The 12,504-nt window shown below is 48.5% G+C and overlaps 1 pseudogene; it reads right to left on the bottom strand.

The window, feature by feature from the left end:
- Positions 1-3,432: 3,432 nt before the first annotated feature.
- Positions 3,433-7,826, bottom strand: LOC136329112 (guanylin-like; annotated as a pseudogene).
- Positions 7,827-12,504: the final 4,678 nt, after the last annotated feature.

Raw genomic sequence — 12,504 nt, 5'->3', positions numbered from 1 at the left:
CCTCATTTAATTTTCACTCAACCATGTTTTATTTATGAGCAAAAGAAAACCTTTACAACAACTCATTTCTTAAAGTTCTATAAGTGGAATCATGTCCTGGCTCAACAGCTCAGTTGGGTCGAGCACTGTCACAAATTGAAAAAAAGCTAATGATTGATGGTCAGGGCACATACTACGGGAACAAGTCAATGTTCCAGTCTCTCTCTCTCTCTCTCTCTCTCCTCTTTCTTATCTTGCCAAATCAATAAATAAAAATTTAAATAAAAATTATAGTGGAATCTCTTCTTCTCTCTCTTCAGTCTCTCATCCCTATTTTACAGAGAAAGAAACTGAGAAAACGAACTAGGAGCCCAGAGTGTCAGAGCTGGTAACAGGCAGCCAGGCCTCCCACCAGAGAGCGGGGCTCAGAGTGGAGGCAGTAATTCTACTCCACCACAGGTCTCCTCACACGCCCTGCAGCCCTGGAAGCAGGATCCACCACCATCCCCATTTCAGGCTGAGGAAACCAAGTGTGTGTGGGGGGGTGTGGCTTGCAAATGACAAGCTCGGGCTCACATTTAACCCCGTGCCTCCCTGCTGCACCCTGTTCATGTTATTGAATAGAAATAGCTCATCTACCCAGCACTAGCCAACCAAACACTTGAGAACTGAAGAGGAGAAACATTGGCTATTTTATTATAGATGGCACCACCCAGAGCTGAGACGCTAGTGCTCACCACCCTGACCTCCCCAATGGCATGTAGGTGATAAATATACAAGGTAAACGTCACTGAATACCATGCCCTAAGGAGTTCAGGGCCTTGTAGACCACTGTCCTGTCTATACTGGCATTCCTAAGCATGGTTTCATGGAAAAGTAACCAGAGGTTGTTCCATCTTAGGACTCCGAAGCTGAAATACAACTTTGGTCAAAACAGTATCTTTAGACTGACCAGGCAGTGGTAAAGTAAATAGAGCATTAGACTGAGATGCAGAGGACCCAGTTTCAAAACCCTGAGGTCGCCAGCTTGAGCTCAGGCTCATCTGGTTTGAGTGAGTCTCACCAATTTAAGCCCAAGGTTGCTGTTTTGAGCAAGGGAGTCACTTTTGCTCTGCTGTAGCCACCCCCAACCCCATGTCAAGGTACATATGAGAAAGCAATCAATGAACTGCTCAGGTTCCACAATGAAGTTTTCTTGCTTCTCATCTCTTTAACTTTCTGTCTATCCCTATCTGTCTCTATTAACAACAACAACAAAAGAAATAGTATCTTGATCCCTGGCCAGTTTGCTCAGTAGATAAAGTTTCAGACTGGTGTATCAGTGTCCCAGGTGCATTTCCCATCCAGGACACACAGGAAAAGCAACCATCTGCATCTCTCCCCCTTCTGCTCCCACAGCCACTGGCTCAATTTGTTCCATCGTCGGCCCCTGGCACTGAGGATAACACAGTTGGACTGAGCGCATCTGCCTCAAATGCTGAAAATACCTTGGTTGATTTGAGTATCGGCCCCAGACACGGTTAGCTGGTGGATCCCGGTTAGGGTGCATGTGGGAGTCTGTCTCTCACTATCTCTCCTGCTCTCACTTTAACAAAAAGAAAAAGAAAAAGATAGCTTTAGCTTAACAGAATCCATAACTTGTGACCCTGACTCAAGGTATGACCACTGTTTCTGGTTACCACCAGGGGTTAGTGACTAGCAAGGGAAAGAACTAAGGCTCACAGGGCATGCTGTGAAGAAACTGAATGCCGTGCTGGGGCTGCATATTAACAGAAATCATACACGACATCAGACCCTCGGTTTCATCCCACTGAACTGGTCCGGTGCCTTGGACCTGCCTGCTTCTCTGTGTGTCTGCACCACCGCACATTCTGGCATGCCCTCTGCCTCCAGTTTCCACATTTCCTTTTTCTTCAGAGACAGAGAGAGAGTCAGAGAGGGGGATAGACAGGGACAGACAGACAGGAACGGAGAGATGAGAAGCATCAATCATTAGCTTTTTGTTGCGCATTGTGACACCTTAGTTGTTCACTGATTGCTTTCTCATATATGTCTTGACTGAGGGCCCTCAGCAGAACGAGTAACCCGTTGCTCGAGCCAGCAACCTTGGGTCCAAGTTGGTGAGCTTTTGATCAAACCAGATGAGCCCACACTCAAGCTGGCGACCTCGGGATTATGAACCTTGGTCCTCAGCATTCCAATTCGAAGCTCTATCCACTGCACAACCACCTGGTCAGGCTCCACACAGATTTTAAGATTCCATCCAACCCAATGCAAATCCCAAAGGCTGATGCAAATGCCTGCTTCCCCTCCCCTTTCATAAAACCTTCCCTAAAGTCCAGGACACCTCACCCTCTGAATTCTGCAGCCCTGGGAATCACTTTATGGTGCTTCCCCCACACCTCACTCCCTAAAAAAAACCCAAAAAGGTTGCCTACGCTTTTCACCTTCCTTCACTCTACCATTGCTGACAGGTCTCCCTCCATGCCTCAGCTCCTCAGCCCTGTCTGAACCATTCTCAGCTTGACCCTGGTACCCATTACTTTGCTTTACTTGTTTCTACTCTTTATTGAATTACTATGTTTGCATATAGCTGAACTTTGCATGTATTAAAAACACATTTGCAGGAAGTATTTCCCTAATTCTAGGAGGTAGGTCCTATACTTATTCCAGTTTCACTGAGATGATGAAGATACAGAGAGGGAAAGCAAGTTTTCTAGCGTCACACAGCACATGGAAGTTTAGCTCTTGCTTTCCTGGGCCGTGTTACATCCACATACAATCTCCCATGTGGTGGATCTCATCCAATCTGGGGATCAGAGAGGAACAGAAGCGCACATATGTTTGGGTGGCCAGGGCTGTGCTAGGGCTATGGGTGATAAAGTGCCTAGGGAGCCCCAAGGACAAAGTGGGAGCATGAAGACTCAGGGATGGTGGGGAAAGGCCTGACTCCTAAGGGAGGTAATGGGAGCAGAGCTTTAGCGCATTAGTGGAAGTTGGTGAGGTCAGGAGTGGGGAAGGAGCCGTGCAGAGGGGAGAGGGGCAGAGGACAAGCTGAGAGCTGTAGCTCAGGGTGTGGGCCAGGGGGGAGGGCAGGAAGCCAGGCTACAGTGGTCATGGGGGCCAGACCCTGAGCTACCTTGACTATTCTAGAGCTCGAGCCAATCTCATAGACCGTAAAGCTCCTATGTTCATAGGTGGCTTAGAGACTTCAGTGACTCTAGGAGATGGGAATGAAAGCACAGGTCACACCAACTCCTTTAGTAATTTGAAAAGTTAAGTCCCTCTGTGTCTATGTGTTGCATATGGTAGCTTAGCAGAGAGAAGGGGGTCCTTGCACTTAGCACACTGAGCCCTGACAGTGCGAGCACAGGGTAGGTTTTATGAAGCTGGGTGATGAGGACACTGAGGAATGAAGGAATGAATGAAAGCGACACCAGGAGGACTCTAAAATCTGGTTTATTAGGTGCAGGTTGAAGAAGCAGCTGGCAGCGTGGATGGGGTCTGGTGTTGGGTCTCCCCAGGCGCTCTCTCCTCAAGCCTCCATTGGAGTAGGGTAGATCATGCCGCGAGCTTTGGGAGCAACTGCAGGTGAGGGGCAGGGGACAGCAAGCTCTTGCTGTCCTAGCATCCAGCACAGGCAGCGTAGGCACACAGCTCACGTGTGCTCGGGTCCTAAGAGATGGCCTCTGGACAAGAGAGATGGGGCCACATGAAAGCTGGCTTCTCTTCCCTAACACCCCCACCATCTCTTGAGCCAGAGCTTGGACATCTGCCAGGAAAAACCCAGGCCCGTCCTCTATAACTAGATGGGATTTCTGCCCCAAACCAAGACACAGGTACCACTCAAGCCAGCCAAACAGAGCATTGAGTCCACCCAGAAAAGAGCTACCGCTAAGACTGGATGAAGCAGGACACAGTGCTATCTATGCATCAGTAAAAGTAAGGGAGTTTCTTAAAGTCAGCCTGACAATTACAACAGAGGGCTTCATATATCCCACCAATCAGAACCAAACCCCTCCTCTAAATCCCACCAAACAGAGCATTTCTTTCCCTCAACTGCCTCCAATCAGGGAAATCGCATGACCCACCCATGAGACAGCAGGATACTCTCTCATCCTCCAGAGAATCTCCTGGGCATCAAGCTCCTTGCAGAGAGGCCTGAGTTCTTTTGGAAAGTTACGATGGTTACAGAGGGTGGGAACGACAGGTCCGTAACTTTCTGAGCCTCCAAATGCTGGGCCCCTGGAGCAACCAGAGATCCTTCAGCTTCTTCACTGACTCCAGAGAAAAGGAGAATTTTCCACCCTGAGAGAGACACGTCCCGACAACGAGGACAGGCTGCAGCCTGCTCCCTGACCGTGTGTCTCAGGACGGGCCCTCACTAGGCCCAGTGGCTCAAGCAGAATTTGCGGCACACGCGAACCAGATGCTCCACTTCAGGACACTATGATGTGTTTCAGCTCAGACTTATAAGCAGACACTGGGCAAGAATCCTGGTTTTGCTCTCAATGTTATGAGTGGAGAAAAGGGACATGACGTGGCAGAGAGACAATAGGTGCCCAACATGAGGGAGCCATTGAGGTGATGTTTAGGAGGAGTTACAGGCTGGGAGCAGGACCAGGTTCCACGTGGCCCTGCCTGACAGCCGTGAGGGCTGATCCTCGGCACGGGCTCCCACCTGCAGCCTGGTGGACGTTTGAGAAGCAATAAAGAGCCTCCCAGAGGCATTACAATACCTGACTTTAAACTATATTATAGGGCCACGATAATCAAAACAGCATGGTATTGGCAAAAAAATAGACACTCAGACCAATGGAACAGAATAGAAAGCCCAGAAATAAAACCACATATATATGGTCAAATAATCTTTGATAAAGGGGCCAACAACACACAATGGAGAAAAGAAAGCCTCTTCAACAAATGGTGTTGGGAAAACTGGAAAGCCACATGCAAAAGAATGAAACTCGACTACAGCCTGTCCCCGTGTACTAAAATTAATTCAAAATGGATCAAAGACCTAAATATAAGACCTGAAACAATAAAGTACATAGAAGAAGACATAGGTACTAAAATCATGGACCTGGGTTTTAAAGAACATTTTATGAACTTGACTCCAATGGCAAGAGAAGTGAAGGCAAAGATAAATGAATGGGACTACATCAGAATTAAAAGTTTTTGCTCAGCAAGAGAAACTGATATCAAAATAAACAGATAGCCAACTATATGGGAACTGATATTTTCAAACGACAACTCAGATAAGGGCCTAATATCCAAAATTTACAAAGAACTCATAAAACTCAACAACAAACAAACAAGCAATCCAATAAAAAAATGGGAAGAGGACATGAACAGACACTTCTCCCAGGAAGAGATACAAATGGCCAACAGATATATGAAAAGATGCTCAGCTTCATTAGTTATTAGAGAAATGCAAATCAAAACTACAATGAGATACCACCCACTCCTGTTAGATTAGCTATTATCAACAAGACGGGTAATAGCAAATGTTGGAGAGGCTGTGGAGAAAAAGGAACCCTCATTCACTGTTGGTGGGACTGTAAAGTAGTACAACCATTATGGAGGAAAGTATGGTGGTTCCTCAAAAAACTGAAAATAGAACTACCTTATGACCCAGCAATCCCTCTACTGGGTATATACCCCAAAACCTCAGAAACATTGATACGTGAAGACACATGTAGCCCCATGTTCATTGCAGCACTGTTCACAGTGTCCAAGACATGGAAACAACCAAAAAGCCCTTCAATAGAAGACTGGATAAAGAAGATGTGGCACATATACACTATGGAATACTACTCAGCCATAAGAAATGATGACATCAGATCATTTACAGCAAAATGGTGGGATCTTGATAACATTATAAGGAGTGAAATAAGTAAATCAGAAAAAAACAAGAACTACATGATTCCATACATTGGTGGAACATAAAAATGAGACTAAGAGACATGGACAAGAGTGTGGTGGTTACCAAGGGTGGGGGGGAGGGAGGACATGGGAGGGAGGGAGGGAGAGAGTTAGGGGGAGGGGGAGGGGCACAGAGAACTAGATGGAGGGTGATGGAGGACAATCTGACTTTGGGCGAGGGGTTTGCAACATAATTTAATGACAAAATAACCTAGACATGTTTTCTTTGAATATATGTACCCTGATTTATTAATGTCATCCCATTACCATTAATAAAAATTTATTAAAAAAAAAAAAAAAAAAAAAAAGAGCCTCCCAGAGCCTGGCTGTGATAAGGAGTGGGGCCCTGCTGGCTGCCAGACTGGCCTGTCACTGCCTCCACACTGGGGGACACAGCTTCCCGTCAGGACCTCCAGGATGACCATATGGGTCTGAGACCCAGGCCCGAGCTCTGGCTGAGTAAGGACTGAGGACGGAGATCAGGAGTTGAATCTGTGGCAGGAAACAGGTAGGAAAATTCCTTGGCAGGTGGACTGGGGAAGCTGAGACAGATAGCAGAACCCACTGGCCCAGCGATGGACAGCCAGATATAGAAGGTCACCGGGGTGGAGAGCCCCAGGTGCCTAGCTACTGGCACAACTGGCACCGAACATCACCCCCAGGGTGGCCTTCCCTCCCCCGCCATGTTGCTGATCATGCTTTTTAGACTCGTGACATTTCATGTCACTGGCCGTGGGGTATGAATCCTGCCCTGACCTTTCCTTCTTAGAGATTGCATCTAGGTCTCACTTGTACTTCAGCTCCAGGCCCAGAAAAGCAGCCAAACCAGGCAGGTGATGCCAGGACCACCTGTAATGACTGATGACCCCTATCTTGGCACTGACCAATCATTGGAGACCACGACCCTGAAAGGGCACACCTGGAAAAGCTAATGAATATTCTATTGAGATTATTACAAAACCACCTCTAAATCCCCAGCCTTTAAATACCTTCAAGACTGAGGGCCATGTCTGTGCTCTCCCTCGCAGGAGCAAGCCACACTCTTCCCTCCATCTTCCTTCTCTCTCTACTCCACAGGCCTGCGTCTCCTAAACTCTAAGGGTCCTCAACTGACTGGCTACCAGGGGAGCAGTGTGCAGTGGAGGCTCGTCCCAGGGTTACCCCGTACTCTTGTCTCCAAGGCCCCCTTTCCTCTGACTCCCCAGTGTTCTGACTGCACCTCGCCTTGGCTCATTTCTTTCCCATAGCTTCTAGAGAGCCAGAGCAGCCACCCCCACGCCAGGTTCTCTCCATTGTTTCTTCTATCCAGGCCCATTCTTGTTTCATTGTCGCGAGCTTTAATAAGTATACTCTCAAAGCACCTGGACTCATGTTGCTAAATCTTTCCTGCACAACATCAAGAACCCACATGCTACCAGCTGGTCCAAGGCAAACCAGCTTTCATCCTGGTCCCTTTTCAGCTAACAAATCCACTCCTTCTCCTCCCAACCTTGTGCCCAGAGCCAGTCCCAGAACATCTCTGAGGCTCAGTATTCCTCCTCTGAGAACTGGCGATAATAATCCTTTCCTCCCAGGGCAATCACCTGGCCCAGGGCTTGGCCTTGTCTACCCTCTGTAAATTGGCTCTTTTCCTGCTTTCCCAGAAGAGCTGTTGTTCTTTCTACCTGGTTTGAGGGGGAAGATGTTTGAGGCTGGCTTGAGAGGGGGTCCTTGAGGAAGAGTCACAATGTACACACACACACAAACCAACTCCAGCCCCAAACAGAGGGTGTTCTACAGGGCACAGGATCTGTGCACTGGGGGCAGAGAGCCTGCAGTGCAGGACCACGGTAGGGTCAGGACTTACGTGCACGGTGACCCCCCTATGTCACGGCAGCCCAGGTCCCCAGGAGGCAGAGTGCAGAGAGGAGAAAAGTGTTCATGGCAGCTGAACCCATGACAGGATGGCTCTGGATGCCACAGGGAAAACGTGGGACTTTTAAAGAACGCAGGGTTACTGAGTAACCCGGGAGCTTTGTTGGTCTCATCCGTTCACCTGTCAGTTAAGGCCTAACCAGTTAAGACTCACGATAGTCCTGGTAGTTAAGAGAGCAGTCCCCTCCCTGTGACACAGAACCCCTGGGTCCTGTATTCACTCACCAACCACACACACTCACTGACAACTGCTCTAGGCCCGTCCCCGTGCTGGGGCGGGGCTGCAGCCAGAGGAGGGGTCCCAGGAGAGGCAATGAAGGGTGACTGGGGGAGTGGGTTGTGAGTCAGGGTGGACTTTGGAGGGGGCACATCACCCAGCACAGGGGTAGAGCAGTTCAAGAAGGTTTCCCAACGGAGGTCATGCCAGCACCCATGTCTAGAGAATGGGTGGACATTTTCATAGAGAAGGGGTGGGGGGAAAAGGTCATTTCTTGCAGAAGATGCTACATTTATGAGCCTGGAGGTGAGATAGGCCTGGAGTATCAGGAGATGAGAGTAACTCAGCGGGGGAGGGGGTTTGAGAGGGCCTCAGATGATGGAGATGAGGAGCAGTACAAGCAGGCACTGGGGTGATGCTGTGACTTTGGGGGAAGGTCTCAGCTCTGCCACACCACAGGCCTCGGTTCAAGTCTTATCCTTTGCCCAGTTTCAATGTGTGTGAACTGAGCAAAAGGTTTCCCCTGTCTGAGCCTCAGTGTTCCTTGTGTCCTCTGTGGGGATTGATAAGAATACCTGCTCTTGGGCTTCTTTGGAGGATTACATGATACAATAACAATGCTTGACTCAGTGCCAGGAACACAGGAAAGCTAATATGCTTATTATTATTGTTATCAATAGCAGCATCCACTTCTCATCCCCACTGGACTCTCCAGTGACCTGCCTGTCTCAGCCACTGCGTGTCCTCATCTTGTGCTGATCCCTCTGTCCCGCCTGTCCTCAGCCTCAGACTGTTCTTAAACAAGCTCTTTCCTTCTTCCTCCCAATTCCCATTCCTGCCGCTCCCCCAACCTCCTCCTCTTCCTCAGTCCTGCTGTTTCTTTCTGCTGGTCATTCCCGACGTGTGTCCCCTCTCTGCTCGGCCTAACCCGCCCCACTCTGGCCTTTCCTGCCAGGCTCACCCCCTAGCCCGTCCTGAACCGCGCTCCCCACCTTTGAACAGGCTGTTCCACCTCTCTGAAAGATGCTTCCTTTCTTGTCTCTAGGGGAACTCTGACGCACAGTGTAAGGCCCAAGTCAGATAACCGCACTGCATTTCTAGCTAAATAACCTCTCTAGTCCCCAAGGAACCAAGTACCTTCCCCAGCCAGTCCCTGCAGCTATCTGGGCTCCCACCTGCCTGGCTGGAGGCAGTGAAGGCAATTTACTGACCAATCATCCTCTATATGCACAGGGCTGAGCCACCCAAACAGAAATAACACTAATGACAATAATAATAATAATAATAATAATAATAATGGAAGTGTGGACAAAATGCTCACTAAGAGCCCCACAGGTGGGGTTCCAACACCTTTTCCTGTATTATCTCATTTAATATTCACTCAACCACGTTTTATTTTATGGGCAGAAAAAAAACCTTTACAACAACTCATTTCTTAAAGTTCTAAAAGTGGAATCTCATCCTGGCTGGATAGCTCAGTTGGGTCTAGCAATGTCCCAAATTGTAGAGGTTGTCAGTTCAATTCCAGGTCAGGGCACATACGGAAAAAAGTCAGTGTTCCAGTCTCTCTTTCTCTCTCTCTCTCTCTCTCTCTCTCTCATTCTCCTCTTTCTTATCTTACTAAATCAATAAATAAAAATTTAAATAAAAATAACAGTGGAATCTCCTTTTCTCTCTCTTCTCCATTTTACAGAGAAAGAAACTGAGAAAACAAACTAGGAGCCCAGAGTGTCAGAGCTGGTAACAGGCAGCCAGGCCTCCCACCAGAGAGCGGGGCTCAGAGTGGAGGCAGTAATTCTACTCCACCACAGGTCTCCTCACACGCCCTGCAGCCCTGGAAGCAGAATCCGCCACCATCCCCATTTCAGGCTGAGGAAACCAAGTGTCAGAGGGGGGAGTGCGGCTTGCAAATGACAAGCTCGGGCTCACATTCAACCCCTGTGCCTCCCTGCTGCACCCTGTCCATGTTATTGAATAGAAATAGCTCATCCACCCAGCACTAGCTGACCAAACACTTGAGAACTGAAGAGGAGAAACATTGGCTATTTTATTATAGATGGCACCACCCAGAGCTGAGGCACTAGTGCTCACAATCCTGACCTTTCCAATGGCATGTAGGTTATAGATATACAAGGCAAAAGTCACTGAATGCCATGCCCTAGGGAGTTCAGGGCCTTGTAGAACATACTTCTGTCTATACTAGTATTCTTCTGCATGGTTTCATGGAAAAGTAGCCAGAGGTTGTTCCATCTTAGGACACAGGAGCTGAAATATAACTTATGTCAAAATAGTATCTTTAGCCACACCCAGTGGTGGTACAGTAGATAGAGTGTCGGATTGGGATATGGAGGACCCAGGTTTGAAACCTTGAGGTCACCAGCTTGAGCACGGGCTCATCTGATTTGAACGAGTCTCACCAGTTTGAGCCCAAGGTTGCTGTTTTGAGCAAGGGGATCACTCACTCTGCTGTAGCTCCCCACCCCATCAAGGTACATATGAGAAAGCAATCAATGAACTGCTAAGGTGCCACAATGAAGATTTCGTGCTTCTCATCTCGTTCCCTTCCTGTCTGTCACTATCTGTCTCTCTTTCTGTTTCTTTCAACAACAACAACAACAAATAAAATAGTATCTTGATCCCTGGCCAGTTTGCTCAGTGGACAGAGTTTCAGCCTGGTGTATCAGTGTCCCAGGTGCGTTTTCCTTCCAGGGCACACAGGAAAACAACCATCTGCCTCTCTCCCCCTTCTGCTCCTACAGCCAATGGCTCAATTTGTTCCAACGTCGGTCCCTGGCACTGAGGATAACAATTGGTCTGAGCGCATCTGTCTCAAATGCTGAAAATACCACGGTTGATTTGAGCATCGGCCCCAGATAGGAGTAGGCGGGTAGATTCTGGTTATGGTGCATGTGGGAGTCTGTCTCTCACTATCTCTCCTGCTCTCACTTTAACAAAAAAGAAAAAGAAAAAAGATAGCTTTAGCTTAACAGAAAGCCATAACTTGTGACCCTGACTCAAGGTATGACCATTGTTTCTGGTTACCACCAGGGGTTAGCGACTAGCAAGAAAAAGAACTAAGGCTCACAGGGCATGCTGTGAAGAAACTGAATGCCGTGCTGGGGCTGCATATTAACAGAAATCATACACGACATCAGACCCTCGGTTTCATCCCACTGAACTGGTCCGGTGCCTTGGACCTGCCTGCTTCTCTGTGTGTCTGCACCACCGCACATTCTGGCATGCCCTCTGCCTCCAGTCTCCACACAGGGTTTAAGATTCCATCCAACCCAATGCAAATCCCAAGGGCTGATGCAAATGCTGCTTCCTCGCCCCTTTCACAAAGCCTCCCCTGAAGTCCAGGACACCTCACCCATGAATGCTGCAGCTCAGGAATCCTGCTAGAGTCAGTCTGTGGTGCTCTGCCCCCCCCCACCAACTCCCCAAGAAGAACCCAAGAAGATTGCCTTCGCTTTCCACCTTCCTTCACTCTACCATTGCTGACAGGTCTCCCTCCATGCCTCAGCTCCTCAGCCCTCTCTGAACCATTCTCAGCTTGACCCTGGTACCCATTACTATGCTTTACTTGTTTCTACTCATTATTGAATTTGTATGTTTGCATATAGCTTAACTTTGCATATATTACAAACACATTTGCAGGAAGTATTTCCGTTATTCTGAGAGGTAGGTATTATACTTATTTCAGTTTCACTGAGACAATGAAGATACAGAGAGGGAAAGTTTCCTAGCATCACACAGCATATGGAAGTGTAGCTCTTGCTCTCCTGTGCTGTGTTACATCCACATACAATCTCCCATGTGGTGGATCTCATCCACTCTGGGGATCAGAGAGGTTCCCGAGGAACAGAAGCCCACATATGTTTGGGTGGCCAGGGCTGTGCTAGGGCTGTGGGTGGTCAAAGTCCCAGGGAGCCCCAAGGACAAAGTGGGAGCATGAAGACTCAGGGATGGTGGGGAAAGGCCTGACTCCTAAGGGAGGTAATGGGAGCAGAGCTTTAGCGCATTAGTGGAAGTTGGTGAGGTCAGGAGTGGGAAGGAGCCGTGCAGAGGGGAGAGGGGCAGAGGACATGCTGAGAGCTGTAGCTCAGGGTGTGGGCCTGGGGGGAGGGCAGGAAGCCAGGCTACAGTGGTCATTTGGGCCAGACCCTGAGCTACCTTGACTATTCTAGAGCTCGAGTCAATGTCATAGACCGCAAAGCTCCTATGTTCATAGGTGACTTAGAGACTTCGGTGACTCCAGGAGATGGGAATGAAAGCACAGATTCCATCAACTCCATATGGAGTCACTTCGTGCTTGTGCTGATGTGTGGCGTCCAGTAGCTTAGCAGAGAGAACGGGGTCCTTGCACTTAGCACACTGAGCCCTGACAATGCGAGCACAGGGTAGGTTTTATGAAGCTGGGTGATGAGGACACTGAGCAATGAAGGAATGAATGAAAGCGACACCTGGAG

Source organism: Saccopteryx bilineata, chromosome 3, assembly GCF_036850765.1.
Source record: "Saccopteryx bilineata isolate mSacBil1 chromosome 3, mSacBil1_pri_phased_curated, whole genome shotgun sequence".
Taxonomy (NCBI): domain Eukaryota; kingdom Metazoa; phylum Chordata; class Mammalia; order Chiroptera; family Emballonuridae; genus Saccopteryx; species Saccopteryx bilineata.
The sequence above is the reverse complement of the archived record's forward strand: the minus strand, read 5'-3'. Positions and strand labels throughout refer to the sequence as shown.